We start from the raw sequence: 21,297 nt of genomic DNA, 5'->3' as shown, positions 1-21,297 counted from the left end.
ACTGAAAAAAAATGTTTTTGCAATTCCGTCAGAAAACTTTTTATGATTCTTATCATTCTAGAACGACGAAACAGCATACTTTTCTCTACCAACAATAACAGATTCGAATAAAAACATATTTCAAACAATAAATACCGACTAGTTCTCCTTTTAGCACTTGTTTTGAACAGTAATACTTTTCAACATTGTTTTGATTTAAACCGTGCACCGCGGTGGATTGACTGAATACAGGGACATTTGACTAACAATTCCATTCGAAGGGTGTTTTTCGGAATTTAAAAAATGTTTATATGAAACTTGTTGCAAAGTTTGATTTTTTAGCACTCGTCGTATTAATTCAACTCGGTGAACCTCGTTGGATGATATGCGATTCGTGCTGAACAATTCTAGTTTTTCGATGGAATTTCGTACCAACCCGGAATATCGTTGTTGGAAAATCCGTCGGCATCCGAACCGGTCCACGATTCACAAGTCAACCTATCCCGAGCATGGGTAAATAACAAGGGAAATGTGTAATAATACCTTTCTCTGGTGTCAATACCAAATTTTGGTATTCCTGGACTCTTTCAAATTTGTTTTAAGGATCATGCAAGAGCAAAATTTGGTATCATACAAATTAAAGGTATTGTTTTGATATTGCAAAATTGCACAATTTGTCAATGGTAGGACACCACATTTTGGTATTCTTTTGGTATTACAGTATTTTACCAAATTCCTCTGAAACGATGGGAAAACTTTGAAAATTTTTGACAAATAATTAATAATGCGCTAAAATGACTTGAAACCCAAAAATGTTAAAGCTGATTTTCAATTTTTGTTTTATACCCAACAAGATTTTTTTTTTTAAATCGTTGAAATTTCTTTAAGTCGGAATAACCATTTTCTTTGAAAAACGAGTCAATTGACAGATTATTAAATTTTAGTGAATTTTAATCCAATCTCATTTTAATAACACCTATTTTTCAATCTTGTTATTTTTCAGAAGCTTCAAAAACTTCAAGCACAAGCCGTTCATCAATGACAAATGCATTCGATGTGGTGAAGAATATCACCAAAAATAACATGGAATCATCAGGTGAGTAGATTTGGCTGTTGCATATGGATCATTTCCGTTTAATCACTAACTGCAACTGCTGCACTAAAAAATGGCATGAAAATACCACATTTTGGTATTACTTGTGCAAAAACCAGCGACCAAAATGTGCCCTTGGTTGCCCAAAAATAGACGGTAAAATACCATGAAATCATACTCAATCCTGCAAGGGCACATTTTGATCCCTGTCATGCCCAAGTAACACCAAAATTTGATATTCCCGTGTTATTTACCCCTTCTCGGGATGTGCCATAAAATTTCCGATCCTTTGGTACCCAAATATGTAGATTTTCTATTGATCCCACGTTTTTAAACCTGAGCAAAAAGTAAGTTTCATCCACCAGAACAAAAAAATTAGATAGTCTTCATTTTCCATACATTTTTTGAAGGTTGCTGTTTGGCTATTAAAAGAACCGTGGATCGGTTCGGATGCCGGCGAATTTTCCGACGACGAAATTCCGGGTTGGTACGAAATTCCATCTAAAAATCAATTATATCGATACAAAAACCTCCAAAACGGCATAACATCCACTTCAAAATGTTTATTTGGCAACTCTACGGTAATATAGCGACATTTAGATACATTAAAAGTTTGAAAAATTATGATTTATATAGAATTTACAGAGTTATCTAGACTTTTACACTAAGTAGTTTACTTTATATTCAATCCAAATTATTTTTTAAATCAGTCAAGGATGCCTATTTGGAGTTGGGACACACGATTATTGATGATTTATCAACAAATAACTGTATGTATGTAACTTTTTCGAAAGGTGTAAAAACTTTTTTTGCATCTTTTTGATGTTTGTAATATTTGTTGTATATTGTTATATATTGTTATATTGTTATATAACTTTTTATAGCAATTATCTTTTCATGAGCTATTTGTAGCAAAATGTACGGCTTGAAATTCTGAACAAAGCTTATTACTAGGATTCTGTCAAACTGTAAATTGTTTACATGTTTCATCAAAAAAGTGTCCAAGGGGTGTTAATACTTTTTAATATATACTGTAAGTAATTTCAAAAAGATGAAAATTAAATAGATCTTAACTTTTGGGTAAGTTGAGCCAAACAACATGAGCGTAATAATAAGACTAGATCAATACCAAGTTGTTATGCTAGCACAATATGATACTCCCGTGTTGTTTTCCCCTGCTCAAGATATCAAGATATTAATATCTTGATAATAGCATGGTTTAGAACCACTGACCTAAAAGACCTACCTAGATACTGCAGGTTGCAGTCTGGCGAAAAATAAATGGGTGTATCAGGGCAGGGCGGTAGATGCAAAGCAAAGGCTCGAGTCGAGAGAGTGACGGGCGATTTTCACCATCCATCGCGTCCCATCATTACGATCAACCTTCCCCCGGTGCGTTGATTTTTCACCAGGCAGTGCAAAAGGGTCCATTTGGGTGACGCACGGCACAAATTGACTGTGGATCGAGGGGGAGGGGGGTCTCATGACTTCATGACCATCGCAGTGGAGTGCATCGTGTGGCCTCAGTTGCAGCTCATTTCAAAAAATGATACCGCGACTGCACCTTACTTGGCTGTAGGGGCGGCGTTCGACTGGAGTGCATTCTTGGCACCCGCTGAACCGTGCCCAGACGGCGACATTGACAGGTCGTCTGCTTCAGGGGACATTTTCAATCGTGTGACTGCGTAATTCAGTGTGAATTTTTAAATATTTTGATTTTGTTAATTCTATTTATTGCTAAAAACACTAACCTATATGATCTGCTAATCGCATCATCCTTCGAAGGGAAACTCATTTACGACCATGTTGCTGTTTATCGGCTTTTTTATTCGACCACGAACCCAAAAGCCATCCCCAGAGGCTATCTGGTCCCAAAAAGGTTGTCCGAATTACGTAATACTAATATTCTGTTTTATCTAAATTACAGTGCACGAAAAAAAGAACTTCTGTTTCTTCCCCTCTTGGTTGTGAAGTTATCTTCTCTGGAAGATTCGGCCTCTGCACGCCCGGATGCTTTCCTAGATCCTTTCAGCAGCTAAGAAGTGCCGGGGCCAGCGGAGAAGATGTTTTTCGTCATCTTGCGAGCGCCCCCTCCACCAAGAGGAAGCAATCTCCCTGGCCCTGGTTTCGGATCCAAAGTGACAGACAGGACAGGACAGCGCCGGCTTCTTCTTTTGGCTAGAAATGTCAAAAGGGATGAAATTCCGCCGATGCGGGGGAGGAGGAGGGGTCCATTTCTTGAATCGATAACCGGAGACCGGAGCAAGAAGAAGACGACTATCGGGAGGGAAAACTTGCAGGAAAATCAGGGCGGCTAAGAGAAATTTTGAGCAGAAAAAATACGGTCCAGAGGAGGGCTGTAGAGTGATGAAAAAAAAACATCTTTTAGCTTCTTGTGAGTGGCGAAGCGAAAAATAAAGCAGAGGAACTCAGTCACCGGATATTGCAAATGTCCTTTCGAATAGATAGCCATAAAAGTCGCCATTCCGGAGACTGGTCTCTCGGCGGATGGCTTATTTGTTACGGCCTGCCGGACGTTGTGTTTCAGACGTTAAGATGCCACAGGAAGAACTGGGATGAGACATTTGGATGTTATATAATAAGAAAGCATATAATTTTCACTTAATTGTGTACAGAATATATCATTTAGTTTTAAGAAAGTACAATACTAGTTTGGTAGATTGCAAAAGGTCATAATGCTTAATCCAAAAAGTTCGCAAATGGGGACATTAAATAAAATTTGAATTGGCACTACAACCAGAATTGTCTCATTTTATGATTATTTGATGATTCCGAACTAAAACATGTGAGCAATTTTCCACCAAACCCGGCAATGGATTTTACTTATATTTTTTTTTATTTTGCCCAAACTTTGTTGGGGTTTTTCCTATGACCAAAGAAGATATTTTGTGTCATTGGTTCAACCATACAAGTCTCCATACAATTTTGGCAGATGTACATACAAAAATGGTACGTAAATATTTAAACAGCTGTATCTTTTGATTGAATTTTCTGATCAATTTGGCGTCTTTGGCAACGTTGTAGGTATTGTTGAGGACTATTGAGAAAAATTTGGCACATGGATAAAACATGGCCGATTTTTAAAATAACTTTTTTTTCACAAAAACTCAATTTTCCAAAATACGTAATTTGGATTTTGGAGATTGTTTTGATATACTTTAGGGAACAAAAGGAGTATGGACCAACATTTTGCCAACGAGTTATGATTTTTTTAAATAGTGACTTTTGCAAGAAAATTAAATCTTGTACTTAAAATTGTTTGACCTTATTTTTGGAAAAGTACTACACATTTTTTTTTGATGAAGTACATCGTTTTCAAAATATAAATTCAAAGATAAATTTTGTCCGATAAATTCCGGTTAACTGACTTTTTAAAATATTGTCCATGATTTTCCTGAAAATATTTTAATCGAAAAGTTCACAAAATTTCCTTCAATCGCCTGAGAAACATTGGACCTCTGCTTGCTGAGATACAGCGGCTTAAAAAAAAGAAACAGGAAAATTGAAGTTTTCTAAGTCTGACCCAAACAACCCTCCAATTTCTAATGTCGGTAGCTCAGCAACTAATGGTCCGATTATCAACGTTAAAAAATTAGACATTCGTGAAATTTTTCGATCCTATCAAAAACAATATTTTCAAAAAAAAAAATAATCCAGATTAACATTTCAAAAAAAGCGTAAAATTGAATGTTTAGCCCTTTTAAAATGTTGAGTTGAATTCATAAAAAATGAGGTCACAAATTTCAATAACTAGATTGAATTTTTATTAAAAATTACTACTTAAGGGGTTACATACATGTAGAAAATCACAAAATTTCATATTTCAGAAAATTTATTGAAACTTTCATAAAGAGATTTCGTGATTAAACTGAGTTAGAGACGATTTTCAGCTCAACATTTTGCCGTGCGCAAAGCGGACTGTCGAATTTTCTGAGCGTTTTTCTCGAAACACCGAGTTGATTTACGGGTGCCACGATATCTCGAGATGGGATGGACCAAATTGGCTGAAAATCGGGGCGAAGACTCTCAAGAACTATCCCGTGTGCATGACGAAGCCCGATTTTGAAATTTTGCTTTTAAAAAAAAATACAAAAATCAAAAACTGACGATTTTTTATACGAAAAACACAAAAATATTTTTATCTTTTTTTTAAATAAGTTTTTTGAAAATCGGCCTTCGTCATGCACACAAGACCGGTTTAAAAAGTCTTCACCAAAATTTTGAGCCGATTTGGTCAAGGCAGGGTTGAGATATCGTGGCACCCGTGTTTTGAAACTGCTAACTTCAAATAGCTACATCTTGGCAATGTACAACCAAATGTCTTCAAAATTGTTTTGATAATAGATGAAAATTTATATTTTAATTCCCTGAAAACAGATTTTAGATAAAATTTAGTTTGTGCTCACACCAGCCTCTGACTTTTCTGTCGATTTACATGTATGTAACCCCTTAAAGAAAATCATAACTCGTCGGCAAAATTTTGATACATACTTCTAAATTGCTTAAAAGATGCGTCTCCTAAAGCATTAAAAAAAAAAACAAAATTTTTCAAAAATATAGATTTTGGTAATTGAATTAAAAAAAAGTTAATTAAAAATCACCAATATGGTTTCAGTGTAGCTATTTATTTTTGAATAGACCTCATCAATACCTACAAATTTGCCGAAGACACCAAATCAAATTTCGAGAAATGATATCATTGGCCAGGAGTGGATTGCTTCGATGACAATTTTGAGCCGAGAGTTATACATGAAGCTTGGTCTCCGAGCTTTTCATAAAAAGTTCATTTCAGCTCTTAATATTTGCAAATACGTCCCTGATGCTGGTACGGTACCTAAACCCTACTCCTGGGACCACCAGATTGTCCTCCAACCACTCTCAGCCGTTGTCATCACCGGCATCGCAGTCATTTCGGTCCAGATATGTTTATATAATTAACATCCGGCGATCAGGACGATAATGGCCACCGCCATTTCGCCGTTTCTCCCCTCTTCAGGGGACAGTTTTAGCGACGACAGAAAGCAACAACAAAAAAACAGGACATTAGGCCTTCTTCACGGGACTTGGCGACGACGCTGCTGCTGCTTCGTTATGGTTATTAATGTTTATGTGGCACATTTGGCCAAGTGTGCCGGCGCTGTCAGGCCAGAGGCCCATTCCGGAAACACATCATTCGGCATGACCTCGACGCACACGTTTCGAGGATTTTTTTTTCTCCGCCAAGGACCAATTCGTAAGCAGGGGCAAAAAAATGGATTGCGATTCCGGTTTGCTCATTTCCGGCCCGTGTTCTTCTGCTCGCCGAACTGACGGATACAGCAAAGGATACTTTGAGCGTGTGACAGGCAGCGACGGCGGCGTGTGCGCACTTCTTCCGGAAATCAGCAATTACCAATAAATTATACATTCGACGAGCAGCTTCTTGAGCGAACCGGGGGGCTTGAACATCAGCGGCACTATTGAGAGCTTAGATTTATGCTAGACGAGAATTAGGGTCTTAGCAAAAAAACGGCTCTTTTATCGAGAGCAATTCCATAGCAAATTGCAAGAAAAAGTGAAACTATAATCTTTTTCATTTGTTTGTTTGAAAATTTATTGTGGTTAGGTTGTGTATTGAAGAGACATTTGGCCCTTCTTACTTCTCAGAAAAAAATAAAATAAAGTTGTAGTGAAAAAGTGGCTAAAGCATTTTGAAAATGAAAAAAGAATTTTGAAAATATGCCGATGAACTACAAATGCTTTGCACTAGACTTGTTACGAGACCAGCGAAATTTAAATTCGTCCATGCGTTTCAGCTTTCTCTAATTTTATGGCTGAAAGGAGCAAAATAATGCAAGATATGGGTTCTTTTTCGGACGGTGCTGGTTGGCCATCCGGAATCCGGATCGTGGAGGAAGAAATAACGGACTTATGGAACGACGGTGGCGAATAAAAATATAGATATGTATGTAGCTATGTCCCGCACAAATAATAGATGATACTGAGCAGTGGTGGCAAGCGGATGCATTAATCGGACTTCCGGCAAAAGCTGAAACGGGAGAATGCATCCAGCCAGGATATGCTGGCTGGAACGTCGTCTCTTTGCTAGGGGTGGATAGCCTTGGTCTTGGCCGTATACGAATTGCAAAAATGCTTTCATCCGTGGCGAGGGAGTGATTCCAGGCTAATGGTTCGTGGAATTTCTGGCCAAAGCGCTGCAGAGAAAAACTCATAAACGTGGGATTGGCATTAAATTTTTCGGTGGATTCCGAAAAATGGTAAATGTCGTAAATGCAAAAAAAAAACAAACATAAATTTTCACACATTAAGTTACTACGTTCAACCGGGTCATCAACATCAAGTATCTCCAACCTTATATGTGGTATGACTTCCCTTGTTTCAATATTTTCTTTTTCTTTTATGAGTTTCAGACTTATATAGGGGAGTTTGGGGTAATATGGACAGTGGGGGTAATTTGGACACCCCTTTAAAAATCACGTTTTCTTCGGATATAAAGTGAAAACGGCAATTTAAGTGATAAGGCTAGTACTAGTAATGGCCTAGGAGTATGGACAAACCAAAAAAGTTGGAATAGGTTTAGTAGTTTTGGTATAATGTGTAAAAGTTTCCAAAGGCCGGTTGGCACTGCCTTAAATTCTAATATTTGAAGGTTGGGAAATAAGGTTTTGCAGGGGTTATATGGCAAAAAAGTGGAAATTTTTTGTTTAAGGGGGTTGCTTGGACGATGCCTGAGATATGTACGCATAAAAATTGTGCATTTTATCCATTTTTATCATCAAAAATCGCAATTTATGATAGAATATGCTATGGGGGTAATTTGGACATGGCTTGTGGGGTAATTTGGACATACCTGAAAGTCTACCTGTCAGGCAACAAAAAGTAACTTTCATGGTTGGATGAGTTTTTAAAGGGATTTAGATAAATTTAGTGGGATTTAATATGTCAAAACAATCAAAAATGAATGTGAGCAATGAGAACTTTCACAAAACCCCTATTTTTTAATTTAGATAAATTTATTCCAATATTCGAATTGATGAAAATCTGATTACTGTACATTTGGCGTTCAACAAGATTCTAATGTTGATTGGTTTTAATTAACTTCTTTGACATTTCTAATTTCTATGCTGGTTTACAATAATATTTAAATTTGAAGGGCTACAGAATGTAAAAATTAAAAAAATGATATTTTCAGGCTAATAAATTCTATATAAAGATTGATTTATATAAACATAAATGATACCTTAATCACTAAAAACAAGTATAGTGTGCCTGATCCAGCATCAATGTTTAAATCATTTCAGTATTAATGATTAAATTATGTATACTACACTGAACTATTTGTTATCTTCCTATTGAATTATAGTTCTATCACAAAATCATTATTTAAACCATTGATGAAATATTGTGAGCAACACTTCAAAATATAAAGCAATAACAAAACCAGGTTGAAGGATAAAAAACATGCTCAAAAAATCAAATGTTAAACTTATTCTTCAACAAGTGTCCAAATTACCCCACAAAAGGTGTTCCTATTACCCCACAAGGTATGTCCATATTACCCCACAAGGCATGTCCAAATTACCCCACAAGGCATGTCCAAATTACCCCATAGGGGTGTTCATATTACCCCCACACAAAAATGTGGGGGTAATTTGGACACCTTTTAACTTTTGCGATAAAAATGGGGTTTTCATCAAAATTTATCGAAATGAATGACATTTTTCCATCAAATATGGTCTCTTTTATCCTCTGTTGTCATCCACATTCCTTTAAAATATCTATACAGCCCGTAACAGAGCAATTTCCTGAGGGTGTCCAAATTACCCCACACTCCCCTACATACCTGTAAAATATATGTGTTAGACCGTCACCGTCGTGCTAAAATCTCTCATTTTGGGCCAAATTGAGTTAAGAACGCCATTTTGTGCATCTCACAATGCATCAATGGTCACAATGGTCAAAAGGTGACCTTCACAGATCCCCAAAATTCGATTTCAACTGAGGTATTCAACGAAATTTTTATCACTTTACATGTGAAAGTAGCTTTAATCTTGTCGTGCTATCTTGTCACTCCCTGAAAAATGATGTAAGTGCGACAAATGGCCAAAGGGATTACAGGTTAGAACGCGTTTGACGCACGTACAAGTCAGACTGCCGAAAACATTTGTAATTATAACTCGGGACTCCAGCAACCAACTTCGGAACAATGCACATGATGATCAGCCAATCAAAACGTGTTTGTTATTGTTTACATTGAGTGCTTTCGTTTTTGTTCATCCAAGGTCAAACATTAAAACGCGTTTTTCTCGTAACGTCGAAATGACGGGTGCGACAAGATAGCACGACGACGTCGAGACGCGAAATTTCAATTTTATCGATATCTTAAATTAATTCCGGGACTCGTGGTGTAGGGGTAAGCGTGGTTGCCTCTCACCCAGTCGGCCTGGGTTCGATCCCAGAAGGTCCCGGTGGCATTTTTCGAGACGAGATTTGTCTGATCACGCCTTCCGTCGGACGGGGAAGTAAATGTTGGCCCCGGTCTAACCTAGAGGTTAGGTTGTTAGCTCAATCCAGGTGTAGGAGTCGTCTCTCTGGGTCCTACTTCGGTGGAGTCGCTGGTAGGCAGTTGGACTAACAATCCAAAGGTCGTCAGTTCGAATCCCGGGGTGGATAGAAGCTAAGGTGTAAAAAGAGATTTGCAATTGCCTCAACAATCAAGCCTACGAATACCTAGTTTCGAATAGAAGAAAATCGCGTTGCATGTAAAGTATTTTAACCATTAGTGGACCTCCTAGTAGAGCCGAACCACATTTTTCACAATTTTTTAATATTTTAAGAACTTTTTCATAACCCTTTGTACAAAACAATGAAAACTGAAGTCTTTTGGATAATTTTGACTATTTGTTTCATCAGTTTATTTTTTTTTTGAGCAGAAAAATAGCCATTTGAAAAAAAAGTTTTTTTTGCCTGTTATGGACTCCCTTTTTATGATGAATAAAAGATGGATTTTGCTCACTTTTCATCATAAACAAATATGTTTTGTTAACAAATTTGGCTTTAAACAACAAAAAAACCTAACAGACATTTAAACACATTTATATCCGAAAAAGATCAGAGAAAACGTTTCAAAAACCATTGTAAACATAACATTAATTTAAAAAAAAGTTATTTTGATGCACATTTTTTCATATTAATTCCATAAATGGTAAACCAATAAATTTGTTTACAGTTGCTGATAAAATCACGCATGTTTATTTAAAAAAATGTTTTGTTCATAATTTATTATTATAAAATATCATTTCAAACTGCAATTATGATACTTCAGTTAAGTACAATTAACTATAGTTTTGATTAATTTTAAATTCTTACGGCTTCAGCATTTTTGGTACTTTTAACATGAAAACAGCTATATTTATACTTACATTTGAAAAAAAATGCGTTTAGGTTGGCATTTATTGTATGTTTAAGAAATACTTTTGCTTTAATACGCAGTTTTCTTCATTTTTGAAAGTTTAATCAACAGGGGTTCACTTTTGGAAAAGTTTGGATTTTCGTTGTCGTATATTGGACCCCCCTAATTTTTGCTCGAAAATGAGCAGTTCTTCGCTTTTGTTAGTAAAGTTTCTTAAACTTACATTATTTCGACTTGCTGAAGTTAAATAATCAGTCAAAAAATGATTGGATAGTTAATTCAATCATAAAATATAAATGCAGTTTTGTTGTGATAATGCTAGTGGCCATGGCTGATTTCAGATGTTGAACTCAAAACACTTATTTTGGTGAAAAGGACAATTCAGTATCAGTTTAATGATGCTGAACATGCCAAATAAAAAAAATTGTAGACAACAACACGCTTGAAATTGTGATTTTATTGATTTTTTCATCAAAACCCCTTCAGAGGGTCCACTATAGGAAAGGGGTCCACTAATGGATAACGTACCCTATGACGATAAGCTAAGCGCGTGGCCAATTGTCAAACGGTAATTGTCTGTACAGACCATCTTCGCATAAATGTCCCATATGCAAAAACAGCATGCTAAGACGGAATTTTCACCAGTTTTGATGAAAGATGTAGGTACTGTTTATTTCCATTTCCAGTAAAACTACACAAAACAAGAATCCAAAATGCAAAACTATTGCTGACAGGATTGAATCTTCCTATAAATTTACACCAACAATAATTGAGCAAACATCCATCGCAGCACTGGGGAGCCCAAGCAAAGTCAACACTGTTTGCAACAAAATCAATCTATTATCCTTGGCAATCGCATTCAGCCTTCTAGCGCCTTCAATAATTCATGCTTCTACTTGTGGGTGGCAGCAGGCCATTGAAACGCCACTTTACCGTTCTCCATAATGCATAACACCCACCTCTCAGCCACCCACTACTAGTCAATGTGTGCACAAGGAAATGATTATGGTTTCATGCATCGATTCCTGCAACATTCACATATTTCCACCGAGCTCACTTACGCAGAGCACAGGAAAAACTTTTCACATTTTCGCAATTTGTTTGATATTACATAATTTAACCTTTGCCTGGGCTGTGTGCAGACCAAAGTTCCCGTCGTCGTACCGACGTCGTATGACTCTGCGGTGGGCGCTTCCACAGGTGGCACACATCAGCTGCCACCCACCGTGACTCCCCCTTCCCATCTCAAACCCACCCACACACGTAGTATACTTTCAGGGGCCAAAGTTTTTCGGTGCTTTATGGGTATGTTACGAGCGGAGAGAGTCTACAGATTTTTTTTTTGCCTGTTCTGTTCTGCCTTCTAGCACAGAGAGAATGAGTGGCTGCTGCCAAGCAACGACGCATTAAAAATTCAAAACCGGAAACTTTTCATACTTGGTGATTTTATGACTTGACGCGCGCGCACGCCTTCGTACAACAGAGGCAGCGTTTGCAGGCGCAGTTTTAGGTATTGACTGGGTGCAGAATCGTAGATTTGTTGGCAGGTACAAGGTGGGCTCAAAACAACAAATATCATAAAATATGGCATAACATGTTGGGTTATTGAAAACGAATCATCATTTATCGTACAAACTGAATTCGAACATTCCTACTTGAAAAATGTTAACAGATTATCCATAGTCGAGATAAAAATTATCTTAAAAAATCAGTACTTTTTTTTCTTATATACTTGATTGTTAATTTGAGTTATTAGAGTTAGTATTCAAAAAAAGAAAAACATATGGGCCAATGACCATCGGGTCATTCCTTCTCTCCCAAATAGTTTTATCGAGAAAATTGTGAAAAATCTCAATTTTCAAACTGAGATATGAACCACAAATCAATAAAGGATGATTTTTTGCGAGAAAAAACTGCAGTGCTGTATGTATATCAAAATTTTACAAAAAAAAACAAATAGTTTCAATCATACTTCAATTTAATATCACTGCAAAGATATGCATTTATTTTTTCGTTTATTTGCACGTCTACAAAACACGTTCTCCGGGCAAGTTTCAAGGCAAAACATGTATTGTGCATGTCTTGTACATACTTTTTGGGAGCCTCAAAAAAAAAAGTGGTACGTATATTTTCGAAAATATGTACATTTTGAAGGAATTTTTTAAGTGGTTTGGTGTCTTCGGTAAAATTGCAGATATTGATGAAGACTATTCAGAAAAAATGCTTCTATGCTGCTAATGCTACAAAAATACCTTGAAGTCTTTTAGGGGACAAAAAAAGCAACTTTTGAGCTTTAGAAAAATGCGTAGAAAAAAAAATGCCCTCGACCTATGATTTTTTTTAATTTAATCAACTTTTTTTGACTTCAGTTTTAAAAGCAAAATTGCAATCGAAAAGTAATTAACTGGTTTTTGATAAAGTGTACCGCTTTTAAGATAAAGCTACTTTAAATTTAATTTATGCTGAAAATTCCAGTTTTTCTATTTTTTAAATTCCATTTCTAAAAATATTTTTTAGAAAAACTGAGACTGTCGCTATGTTTCTAACAAATTTGAGCCCAAACTGGTGCATATTGAATTTATTATGTCAAATTGAACATTGGTAAGGTAACTTTTAAGTTTTCATTTGAAAAATTCACAGGGAAATGTGTATTGGACCAAGTACAAAAACTAACATTAAAATGTATTTTAATTATAGTTTAAGGTACAAAAGATATTATAATTTGATCAAAATTCAATAAACAAAAAAATCAAATTTACTATAAAACTGGAGATATTTTTTAATTCCGCTTCAATAACAATTAAAACTTGTTACCTTAAACGAATTTATACTACTCTCAGTGTTCCATAACATTCAGTTTGTAGTTAATTTGTATTTTTCATTTGTGTCAAAGTTGTCTACCCCGTTTTACGACAATACATTGCTCAAATAAAAGTTTGCAAGCAACTCTCCTTTGTTGATTTCTCTGAAAATTGTGCTTTGAGAGTGAAAAACTGCTAAAGTGATGAGAACTTCCTAAAATGAGTGTATTTCATTTCGGCTACTTTTTGAATGCCAACTGACACTTTTGGTTTACTAATAGTAGTTTATGTCACAAGTGGCAAAAAGAAGATTTTTTCAGTACGATCCAACGAGGTTCACCGAGTTGGAGAATTACTACGAGTGCTGGAAAAAAATAAGTTTTGCAACGAGTTCCATACAACTTTTTTTTGTAATTCCGAAAACACTCTTTGAGTAGAATTATAAGTCAAATGTTCATGAATTTATCATCTAACCATTTAAATAAAAAAATGTTGAAAAGTATTACTTTTCTAAAAAAGAACTGAAAAGTTAAACTTTTCAGTATCCATTTTAGTGTTGGAAAGTAAAACTTTGCAGCATTCATTTTGAAAAGTGTCACTATTCGATTCTGTTATTTTTGGTACAGAAAAGAAAGCCTTTTCGTCGTTCAAGAATGCAGGAAAAGTAAGAAGTTTCACGATGGAATCGAAATAAACCTATTATAAATCGAGTTTTTGTGAAAAAAGAAATAAAAAAGAAGAAAATTTGAAATTATCTTCAAATCTCTAGATTTTGCCTTCCTCACCTTACTGAGGAAAGGCTATAAAATCACTCGAAAACTGAACATCTCAATTAGACCTCCTAGACCCACCTTCATGTATACCTATGGACTCAGAATCGAATTCTGAGCAAATGTCTGTGTGTGTGTGTGTGTGTGTGTGTGTGTGTGTGTGTGTGTGTGTGTGTGTGTGTGTGTGTTGGGATGTGGGTCTGTGCACCTAAAAATATGCACTCGATTATCTCAGCACTGGCTTAACCGATTTGGACCGTTTTGATCTCATTCGATTCGTCTTGAGGTCCCATAAGTCCCTATTGAATATTATGAAGTTTAGTAAAGTACTTCAAAAGTTATGCTAAAAAACGATTTTGACTAAAGTCCGGAAGATTGTAAAAAGGGTGTTTTTTGTAAGAAACCCCAGCATGTTATACATTTTTAGAAAGGTATTTAAAAGACCTTTCCAACGCGTCCAAAACATTGAAGATCTGACAACCCTATCAAAAGTTATAAGCACTTAAGAGTTATTTGTACACTTTTTGGAGGCTAGTTCTCAGATATTTAGATGAAAACGTATTCCAAATATATCATGCGACCTATCTTTGAATAGGTAATTTAAAGACCTTCCTACGAGCGTGTCTATTTTGGATAGCATTACCCTTTGAATGAGAGGAAGGCACCAACCACCTAAGGGTGGATTAAGTAACTTTTTTTTTTGTACTTTTGGAATCCGAAAAAAAAACAATTTAACATTTCAACTATATTTTTTTCTTCAACGCAATTAAATAAAAATAAACAATTAGTGTTGAAAATGTAAATCATGTGACAAAACCCTTATCAGCAGAACACAAACATGTTCATTTTTATTTTGTCAATTTCACCTCGGTTTATAGTCTCAAATTTGCCTTCATCTTCAATCTTCATTTAAAATTATTACAAAGCATTGAACCCACCGCGCTCCATGCTACCGCGGTGCCACTAACTTTCCTGTTGCATATTATATCCACTAGACAGGTGCGCCCAACGACGCGACGATCTGCCGACCCGGGAGGGGGCTCCACACATGAACGCACGGGTGTGGAAGTCTTGCCGCGATGCGGTTCACGAAGCACCCCCATCCGCGGGCACACAGATGCAGTGGCCCATTCTGTGGCTGAGGTTACTTTTTTTTGCCGAAACCGGAAGTAACAGGTCACGGAGAGATATTTTTTCGGGTGGGGACTGTTATGTTGACAACACAAACAACGACCAATGGAAGTGGGATTGGATTTAGGTTTGGCTGTTTATTTTTTTTGAATGTTGACAAAGTTTTGGATGATGGCATTTGAAATTTGTGCTGGAATAAAAATGCTGGGCTAGTGCAGAAATATTCTAGATAATCTTTTCAGTAAACTACACCCAAAATTCAGAGTCGAGATAATCGTTCTCTCAAAATTTATTGAGGGCTCAGTGCCAAAATCGATAGAATAATGGTACCAACTCACACCATCATAACGAATGAGTTCATTCGTTAGTTGAATCAATAAATCTCCAACAAGTGTCATACATCGACTTCTGACTTCTCCATGGTCACCAAGCTGTGGTGGCCGAGGCAGCTAAGTCATTGGATTGGTTTATCAAAGGTCTCTGGTTCGATTCCCGTTGTCGACACTTTTGGTTTTTTGTTTGACGGATGAACTTTTTTTGCAAATGAATCTCGAGAGAATAGTTCTATCGCCCATCTCGAGCTGTGTTCTCTGCGTCCGTGAATGGTACCACTATTCTCTCGACTCGAGACCATCATTCTCTCGGACTAGCGCTGCCAGTTTTGGGTGTACTTGAAAATTAGATGCACTAATTTCATTTCGTAAAATTTTACCATAATGAAAACAAGATTCACAGCTTGAAGATTATTTCAAAAATTAAATTTTGAAAAATTGGCTTTGGCAATAGTTGTGTGAGCGATAGAGAATAAAAGGTTAAATAGATTAATGTTGTACTCAAATCCTACAAAAATATTTGATGTAAATAAAAAATGGAAACTTCCTTGTTCTACTGCACACAATTACATTATATAAATATTTGAAAATTAATTACATTCAAGTGTGTTTAACCAGCAAAAATAAAGCGCTACCCCGATTTTTGGCAGCAAATACCCCTTCAAACTTGATACCTTCTCGTGGTTCAGTTGATGAACCCAACCAACTCTGCTGGGACTGCAATCTAATTACAAAAACAAACACCCGCTGCGAGTCAGTCCTTGGCAGTGGCAAAACATCTCAATCAAAAACAGCTGAACTTCGTCCAACCCAACCTTCAGCCGTTCAAACGTTCCCCCGAGGATGGACCCGACGACACAACTCCGCCGCGTTCGGGATATAATTCAATAAATAATTTATGCAATAAATTTTCACTTAAATCAGATCAAGTACAACTTTAGCACCCTTCCAGACGAGAAATTTCCACCACGTCGAGGGGAAGGCGAAAAACATTTCCCTGGTGACTTTTTGACGCACACGCAACATCATCATCGCTTCAATTCAACCACCCTCCCACCCACTTGTATAGGCAGAGGTTTTATGTTGCAACCCTCCGAAAAATCACGGCCTCAAGTCGTCGAGCCGTCGAGTCAGGAACAACCGTTGAAAATCAGCGAATCCCACATGGAAGCGATGCGATTTTCGCACTAGGAAAATCCCGGGCTACGCCACGCAACATCGCCACTTCAAGTAGGGGGTGGGATTGTTCTAATTTATTATTCAATTATCATCATCAGCGGCAGTCAACTAAACTCGGGGCGGAAGGTCCTGCTGCTGCTGCCACGTGGGACTTTTGCGATGGTCTGGGTTGGGTTGGGGTGGTGAAACCCTGGCTGTGTGGACACGCCGGAGATATAAAACCGAAAATAAAATTTAAGATGATTGCGTCAATATGGTTCGTGTTTTCGAAATTCAATTACCGTTACGCAGATTTCCGTTGGATTTTGCTTCGGGGTGAGCTTGAAGAAAAAACACACAAGCTGGTTTATGGATCATTTGCTTCTGTAAATATTCATTAGTGCAATAAATATTTTATGAGTGGTTTTAGGGGATATCCAAGATATTTATTAGGAAAACGAGTTGTGGTTTAATAACGTAGAATCTTTGATATTATGAACCACTTTATAACATTTAATACTTATTCGTTAACGTACTCTGCAAAATAAGATATTCCCACATTGTCATCCGTTTCCGTAGTGTAGTGGTTATCACGTCCGCTTCACACGCGGAAGGTCCCCGGTTCGATCCCGGGCGGGAACATGTTTTACAGTTTTATCGATAGGTAACGTCATGATTCGAAATCCGGACACTTAGTACAATATTATTTTTGTTATAGCTGGCAAAAAAACATGTAATAAGTTGGAAATGTATAAATATCATCAGGATTTAGTATAAACAGTCAGTTTTAAGATAATGCAAGTAAAATATGCCTTTTCTAACAATTTTTCATCAGAATTTGAAAATTAAAATGACTTGTTGTGCTTCAAATCCCGGACACTGTTAAAAGCTGATTCGAAATCCGGGCACTTTTGCTTTGAATTCCGGACACTCGATTTCGCTTATGAATCGCACAAATTTGGACTGAAATGTTAGTGAATGGCATTCTTTAGGTCTCAAATAAGCTGTTAACATCAAAACAATCGATAGTTTACATAAAAATTTGCTAGAATTTAAGGAAATCAATAACATAAATTTCCGCTTTGCCTTCCCGGTGCTTCGGAGGCCTATGAAATATTTCCGTTGAAATGTTTCGCATTTTTGGTAAACTCATAATTTTATTTTATTTAATTGTTTTGGCATTCACTACAGCGTTCAAACAAACTTTAAATGAAAATTGATGTTAGAATTCATCAAATAACACAGTTTTGACATTTATAATGCGAACTTATATCCAAATAATTGATAAAACAAGTTGAAGTGTCCGGGTTTCGAAGCGTCCGGGAATTCGAATCATGACGTTATGCAAATATTTACTAATAAATAAACGTGAGCTAAACACTAAAAAAATATCAAAATTGGGACTAAAAAAATGTCTGATCAAGCCTTGCAGGCTTGCAAGCTGACTTTTGGCTGGGCTTGGGACACTTATACGAACATGTGAACAACAACTTAATAATAAAATATAACCCAGTTTCCGCCCGGGTTCGAACCGGGGGCCTTCCGCGTGTTAGGCGGATGTGATAACCACTACACCACGGAAACAGATATTTTTTAAGAAGTGGAAATTAAAACTTAATAAAGCTGATGAAATGTCAGTCAAAAAATCACGATATCGCAATGTTTTTTTGATTTTTTTTGGTTTCATAGCTTTTAAAACTAAGGTCAAAAGTTTGTTTATATTTTCCAGAAATGTACTTTGGTGTCTTCAAAGCAATAATAGGACCCTGAAACCCCTAAGCTGAAAATTCAATGAAATTGGCTGTCTTTCACTATTTACACAAATTATTCAACAATACTATTGATGTATTTCAGTTTAAAACACCTTATAGCAGTGATTCCACGTCAATATAGCAGGACGTAAGAAAAAGTGATCAAATTTGGCACCAATTTAGCCTGGGAGTTGTCCAAGGTAATTATACATGAGTTAGGATGGTTCGAAAATGGGCCCGAGGCCTTCAAATCAGCAGAAATGGTTTTCGTTTGATCTTTTCGTAAGTTTAGATAACGTCATGACACTTAGTAGTATCTATTTTTTTCAACAGGATGTACACCCAAAATTCAGAGTCGAGATAATCGTTCTCTCAAAATTTATTGAGGGCTCAGTGCCAAAATCGATAGAATAATGGTACCAACTCACACCATCATAACGAATGAGTTCATTCGTTAGTTGAATCAATAAATCTCCAACAAGTGTCATACATCGACTTCTGACTTCTCCATGGTCACCAAGCTGTGGTGGCCGAGGCAGCTAAGTCATTGGATTGGTTTATCAAAGGTCTCTGGTTCGATTCCCGTTGTCGACACTTTTGGTTTTTTGTTTGACGGATGAACTTTTTTTGCAAATGAATCTCGAGAGAATAGTTCTATCGCCCATCTCGAGCTGTGTTCTCTGCGTCCGTGAATGGTACCACTATTCTCTCGACTCGAGACCATCATTCTCTCGGACTAGCGCTGCCAGTTTTGGGTGTAGTATAAACAGTCAGTTTTAAGAGAATACATGCAAAACATGTATTCTAACAATTTTTCATCATAATTTTTAAATTAAAATGACTTGTTGTGCTTCGAATCCCGGACACTGATAAAAGCTGATTCGAAATCCGGACAGTTTTGCTTCGAATTCCGGACGCTCGATTTTGCTTATGAATCGCACAAATTTGGACTGAAATGTTAGTGAATGGCATTCTATAGATCTCAAATAAGCTGTTGACATCAAAACAGTCGATATTTTGTATAAAAATTTGCTAGAACTTAAGGAAATCAAAGCCATTAATTTCTGCTTTGGAGGCTTATGAAATATTGCAGTGAAATGTTTCACATTTTTGCTAAACTTATAATTTTAATTTATTTAATTGTTTTGGCATTATTTACAGCATTCGAACAAACTTTAAATGAAAGTGTATGTTAGAATTTATCAAATAACACAGTTTTGAAATATATAATGCGAACTTATATTCAAATAAATTATAAAACAAGATGAGGTGTCCGGGTTGAAGCGTACGGGAATTCGAATCTTGACGTTATGATTTAAAAATATTCAAGTTCCTTTCTTCTGCGAAAACTAGCTCGGCTAGGACCATCCCAACAACCAAACAAAAAAATATGGGTTTTATTATTTTAGACTGGAATTTCAAGACTGATGTTAGGTTGGTTCACATTTAGGGTGTTTCAGAAAATCTGACATTTCAGGAAAATTCCTGCGATTTTTTTTCGCTTCTAGAATATTGTTGACCATGCCAATCCAAGCAATGTTGTACAAGATACCAAGAGATTTTCTTAACAATCGTTTCCGTGGTGTAGTGGTTATCACATCCGCCTAACACGCGGAAGACCCCCGGTTCGATCCCGGGCGGAAACAGGATTATTTTTATACATACAGTATGTAAAAAAAGTATTTACACCCCTTGGGCACTATGCACATTTTGTGATGAAACATGTAAAAAATTTAAAGTTTGACAGGAACCTAGTACTACGTTTTGTTCAAAAACTCATACCAAACATTTTGCTACAAAAAACTCATGAAAAGATGATTTCTATAAAAAGTTATATAACAAATACTATTACGAAAATAAAAAAGGCGCAAAAAAAAGTATGTACACCTTTCAAAAAATTAACATAAATAATGTTATTTGTTGACAAATCACCATAAATCCAGTCTCCCAACTCCAAATAGGCATCCTTGACTGATTAAAAAAATAATTTGGATTGAATATAAAGTTTACTAACTACTTAGTATAAAAGTTTATATAACTCTGGAAATTCTATATAAAACTTATCTAAACTTAATTTTGCAAACTTTTAATTCAACTAAATGTCAATATATTACCATATAATTGCTAAATAAACATTTTGGAGTGGGTATAACACCGTTTTGGGGGTATTTGTATCGATAGAATAGATTTTTTGTTGGAATTTCGTACCAACCCGGAATTACGTCGTAGGAAAATCCGCCGGCATCCGAACCGGTCCACGATTCACAAGTCAACCTATGTGGAATCGGAAAGGGCATAAAATTTCCGATCTTTTGATACCCAAACATCTACGTTTTCTTTAAAACCTACGTTTTTAAATACCTGGGCAAAAAGTAAGTTTGATCCACAAGAACAAAAATTACGAAATTTCATACATTTTTGGCAGGTTGCTCAAACGAAACCATAACAACGTTTTTGCTTAGGCATTTAAAAACGTAGGTTTTAAAGAAAACCTAGATGTTTGGGTATCAAAAGATCGGAAATTTTATGCCCTTTCCGATTCCACATAGGTTAACTTGTGAATCGTGTACCGGTTCGGATGCCGGCGGATTTTCCTACGACGTAATTCCGGGTTGGTACGAAATTCCAACGAAAAATCTATTCTATCGATACAAATACCCCCAAAACGGTGTTATACCCACTCCAAAATGTTTATTTAGCAATTATATGATAATATATTGACATTTAGTTGAATTAAAAGTTTGCAAAATTAAGTTTAGATAAGTTCTATATAGAATTTCCAGAGTTATATAAACTTTTATACTAAGTAGTTAGTAAACTTTATATTCAATCCAAATTCTTTTTTTAAT

The 21,297-nt window shown here is 36.2% G+C and overlaps 3 non-coding genes across 3 annotated transcripts; 2 read left to right on the top strand and 1 right to left on the bottom strand.

The window, feature by feature from the left end:
- The first annotated feature begins 17,266 nt into the window (after positions 1–17,266).
- Trnav-cac (transfer RNA valine (anticodon CAC)) lies at positions 17,267–17,339 on the top strand. Its single transcript has one exon. It is a non-coding gene; the product is annotated as a tRNA-Val (tRNA).
- An 869-nt stretch (positions 17,340–18,208) lies between these two features.
- Trnav-aac (transfer RNA valine (anticodon AAC)) lies at positions 18,209–18,281 on the bottom strand. Its single transcript has one exon. It is a non-coding gene; the product is annotated as a tRNA-Val (tRNA).
- A 1,740-nt stretch (positions 18,282–20,021) lies between these two features.
- On the top strand, positions 20,022–20,094 carry Trnav-aac (transfer RNA valine (anticodon AAC)). Its single transcript has one exon. It is a non-coding gene; the product is annotated as a tRNA-Val (tRNA).
- Positions 20,095–21,297: the final 1,203 nt, after the last annotated feature.

Source organism: Culex pipiens, chromosome 2 (genome assembly GCF_016801865.2).
Source record: "Culex pipiens pallens isolate TS chromosome 2, TS_CPP_V2, whole genome shotgun sequence".
NCBI classification, from domain to species: Eukaryota; Metazoa; Arthropoda; class Insecta; order Diptera; family Culicidae; genus Culex; species Culex pipiens.
This window is presented reverse-complemented; position numbering and strand designations above follow the sequence as displayed.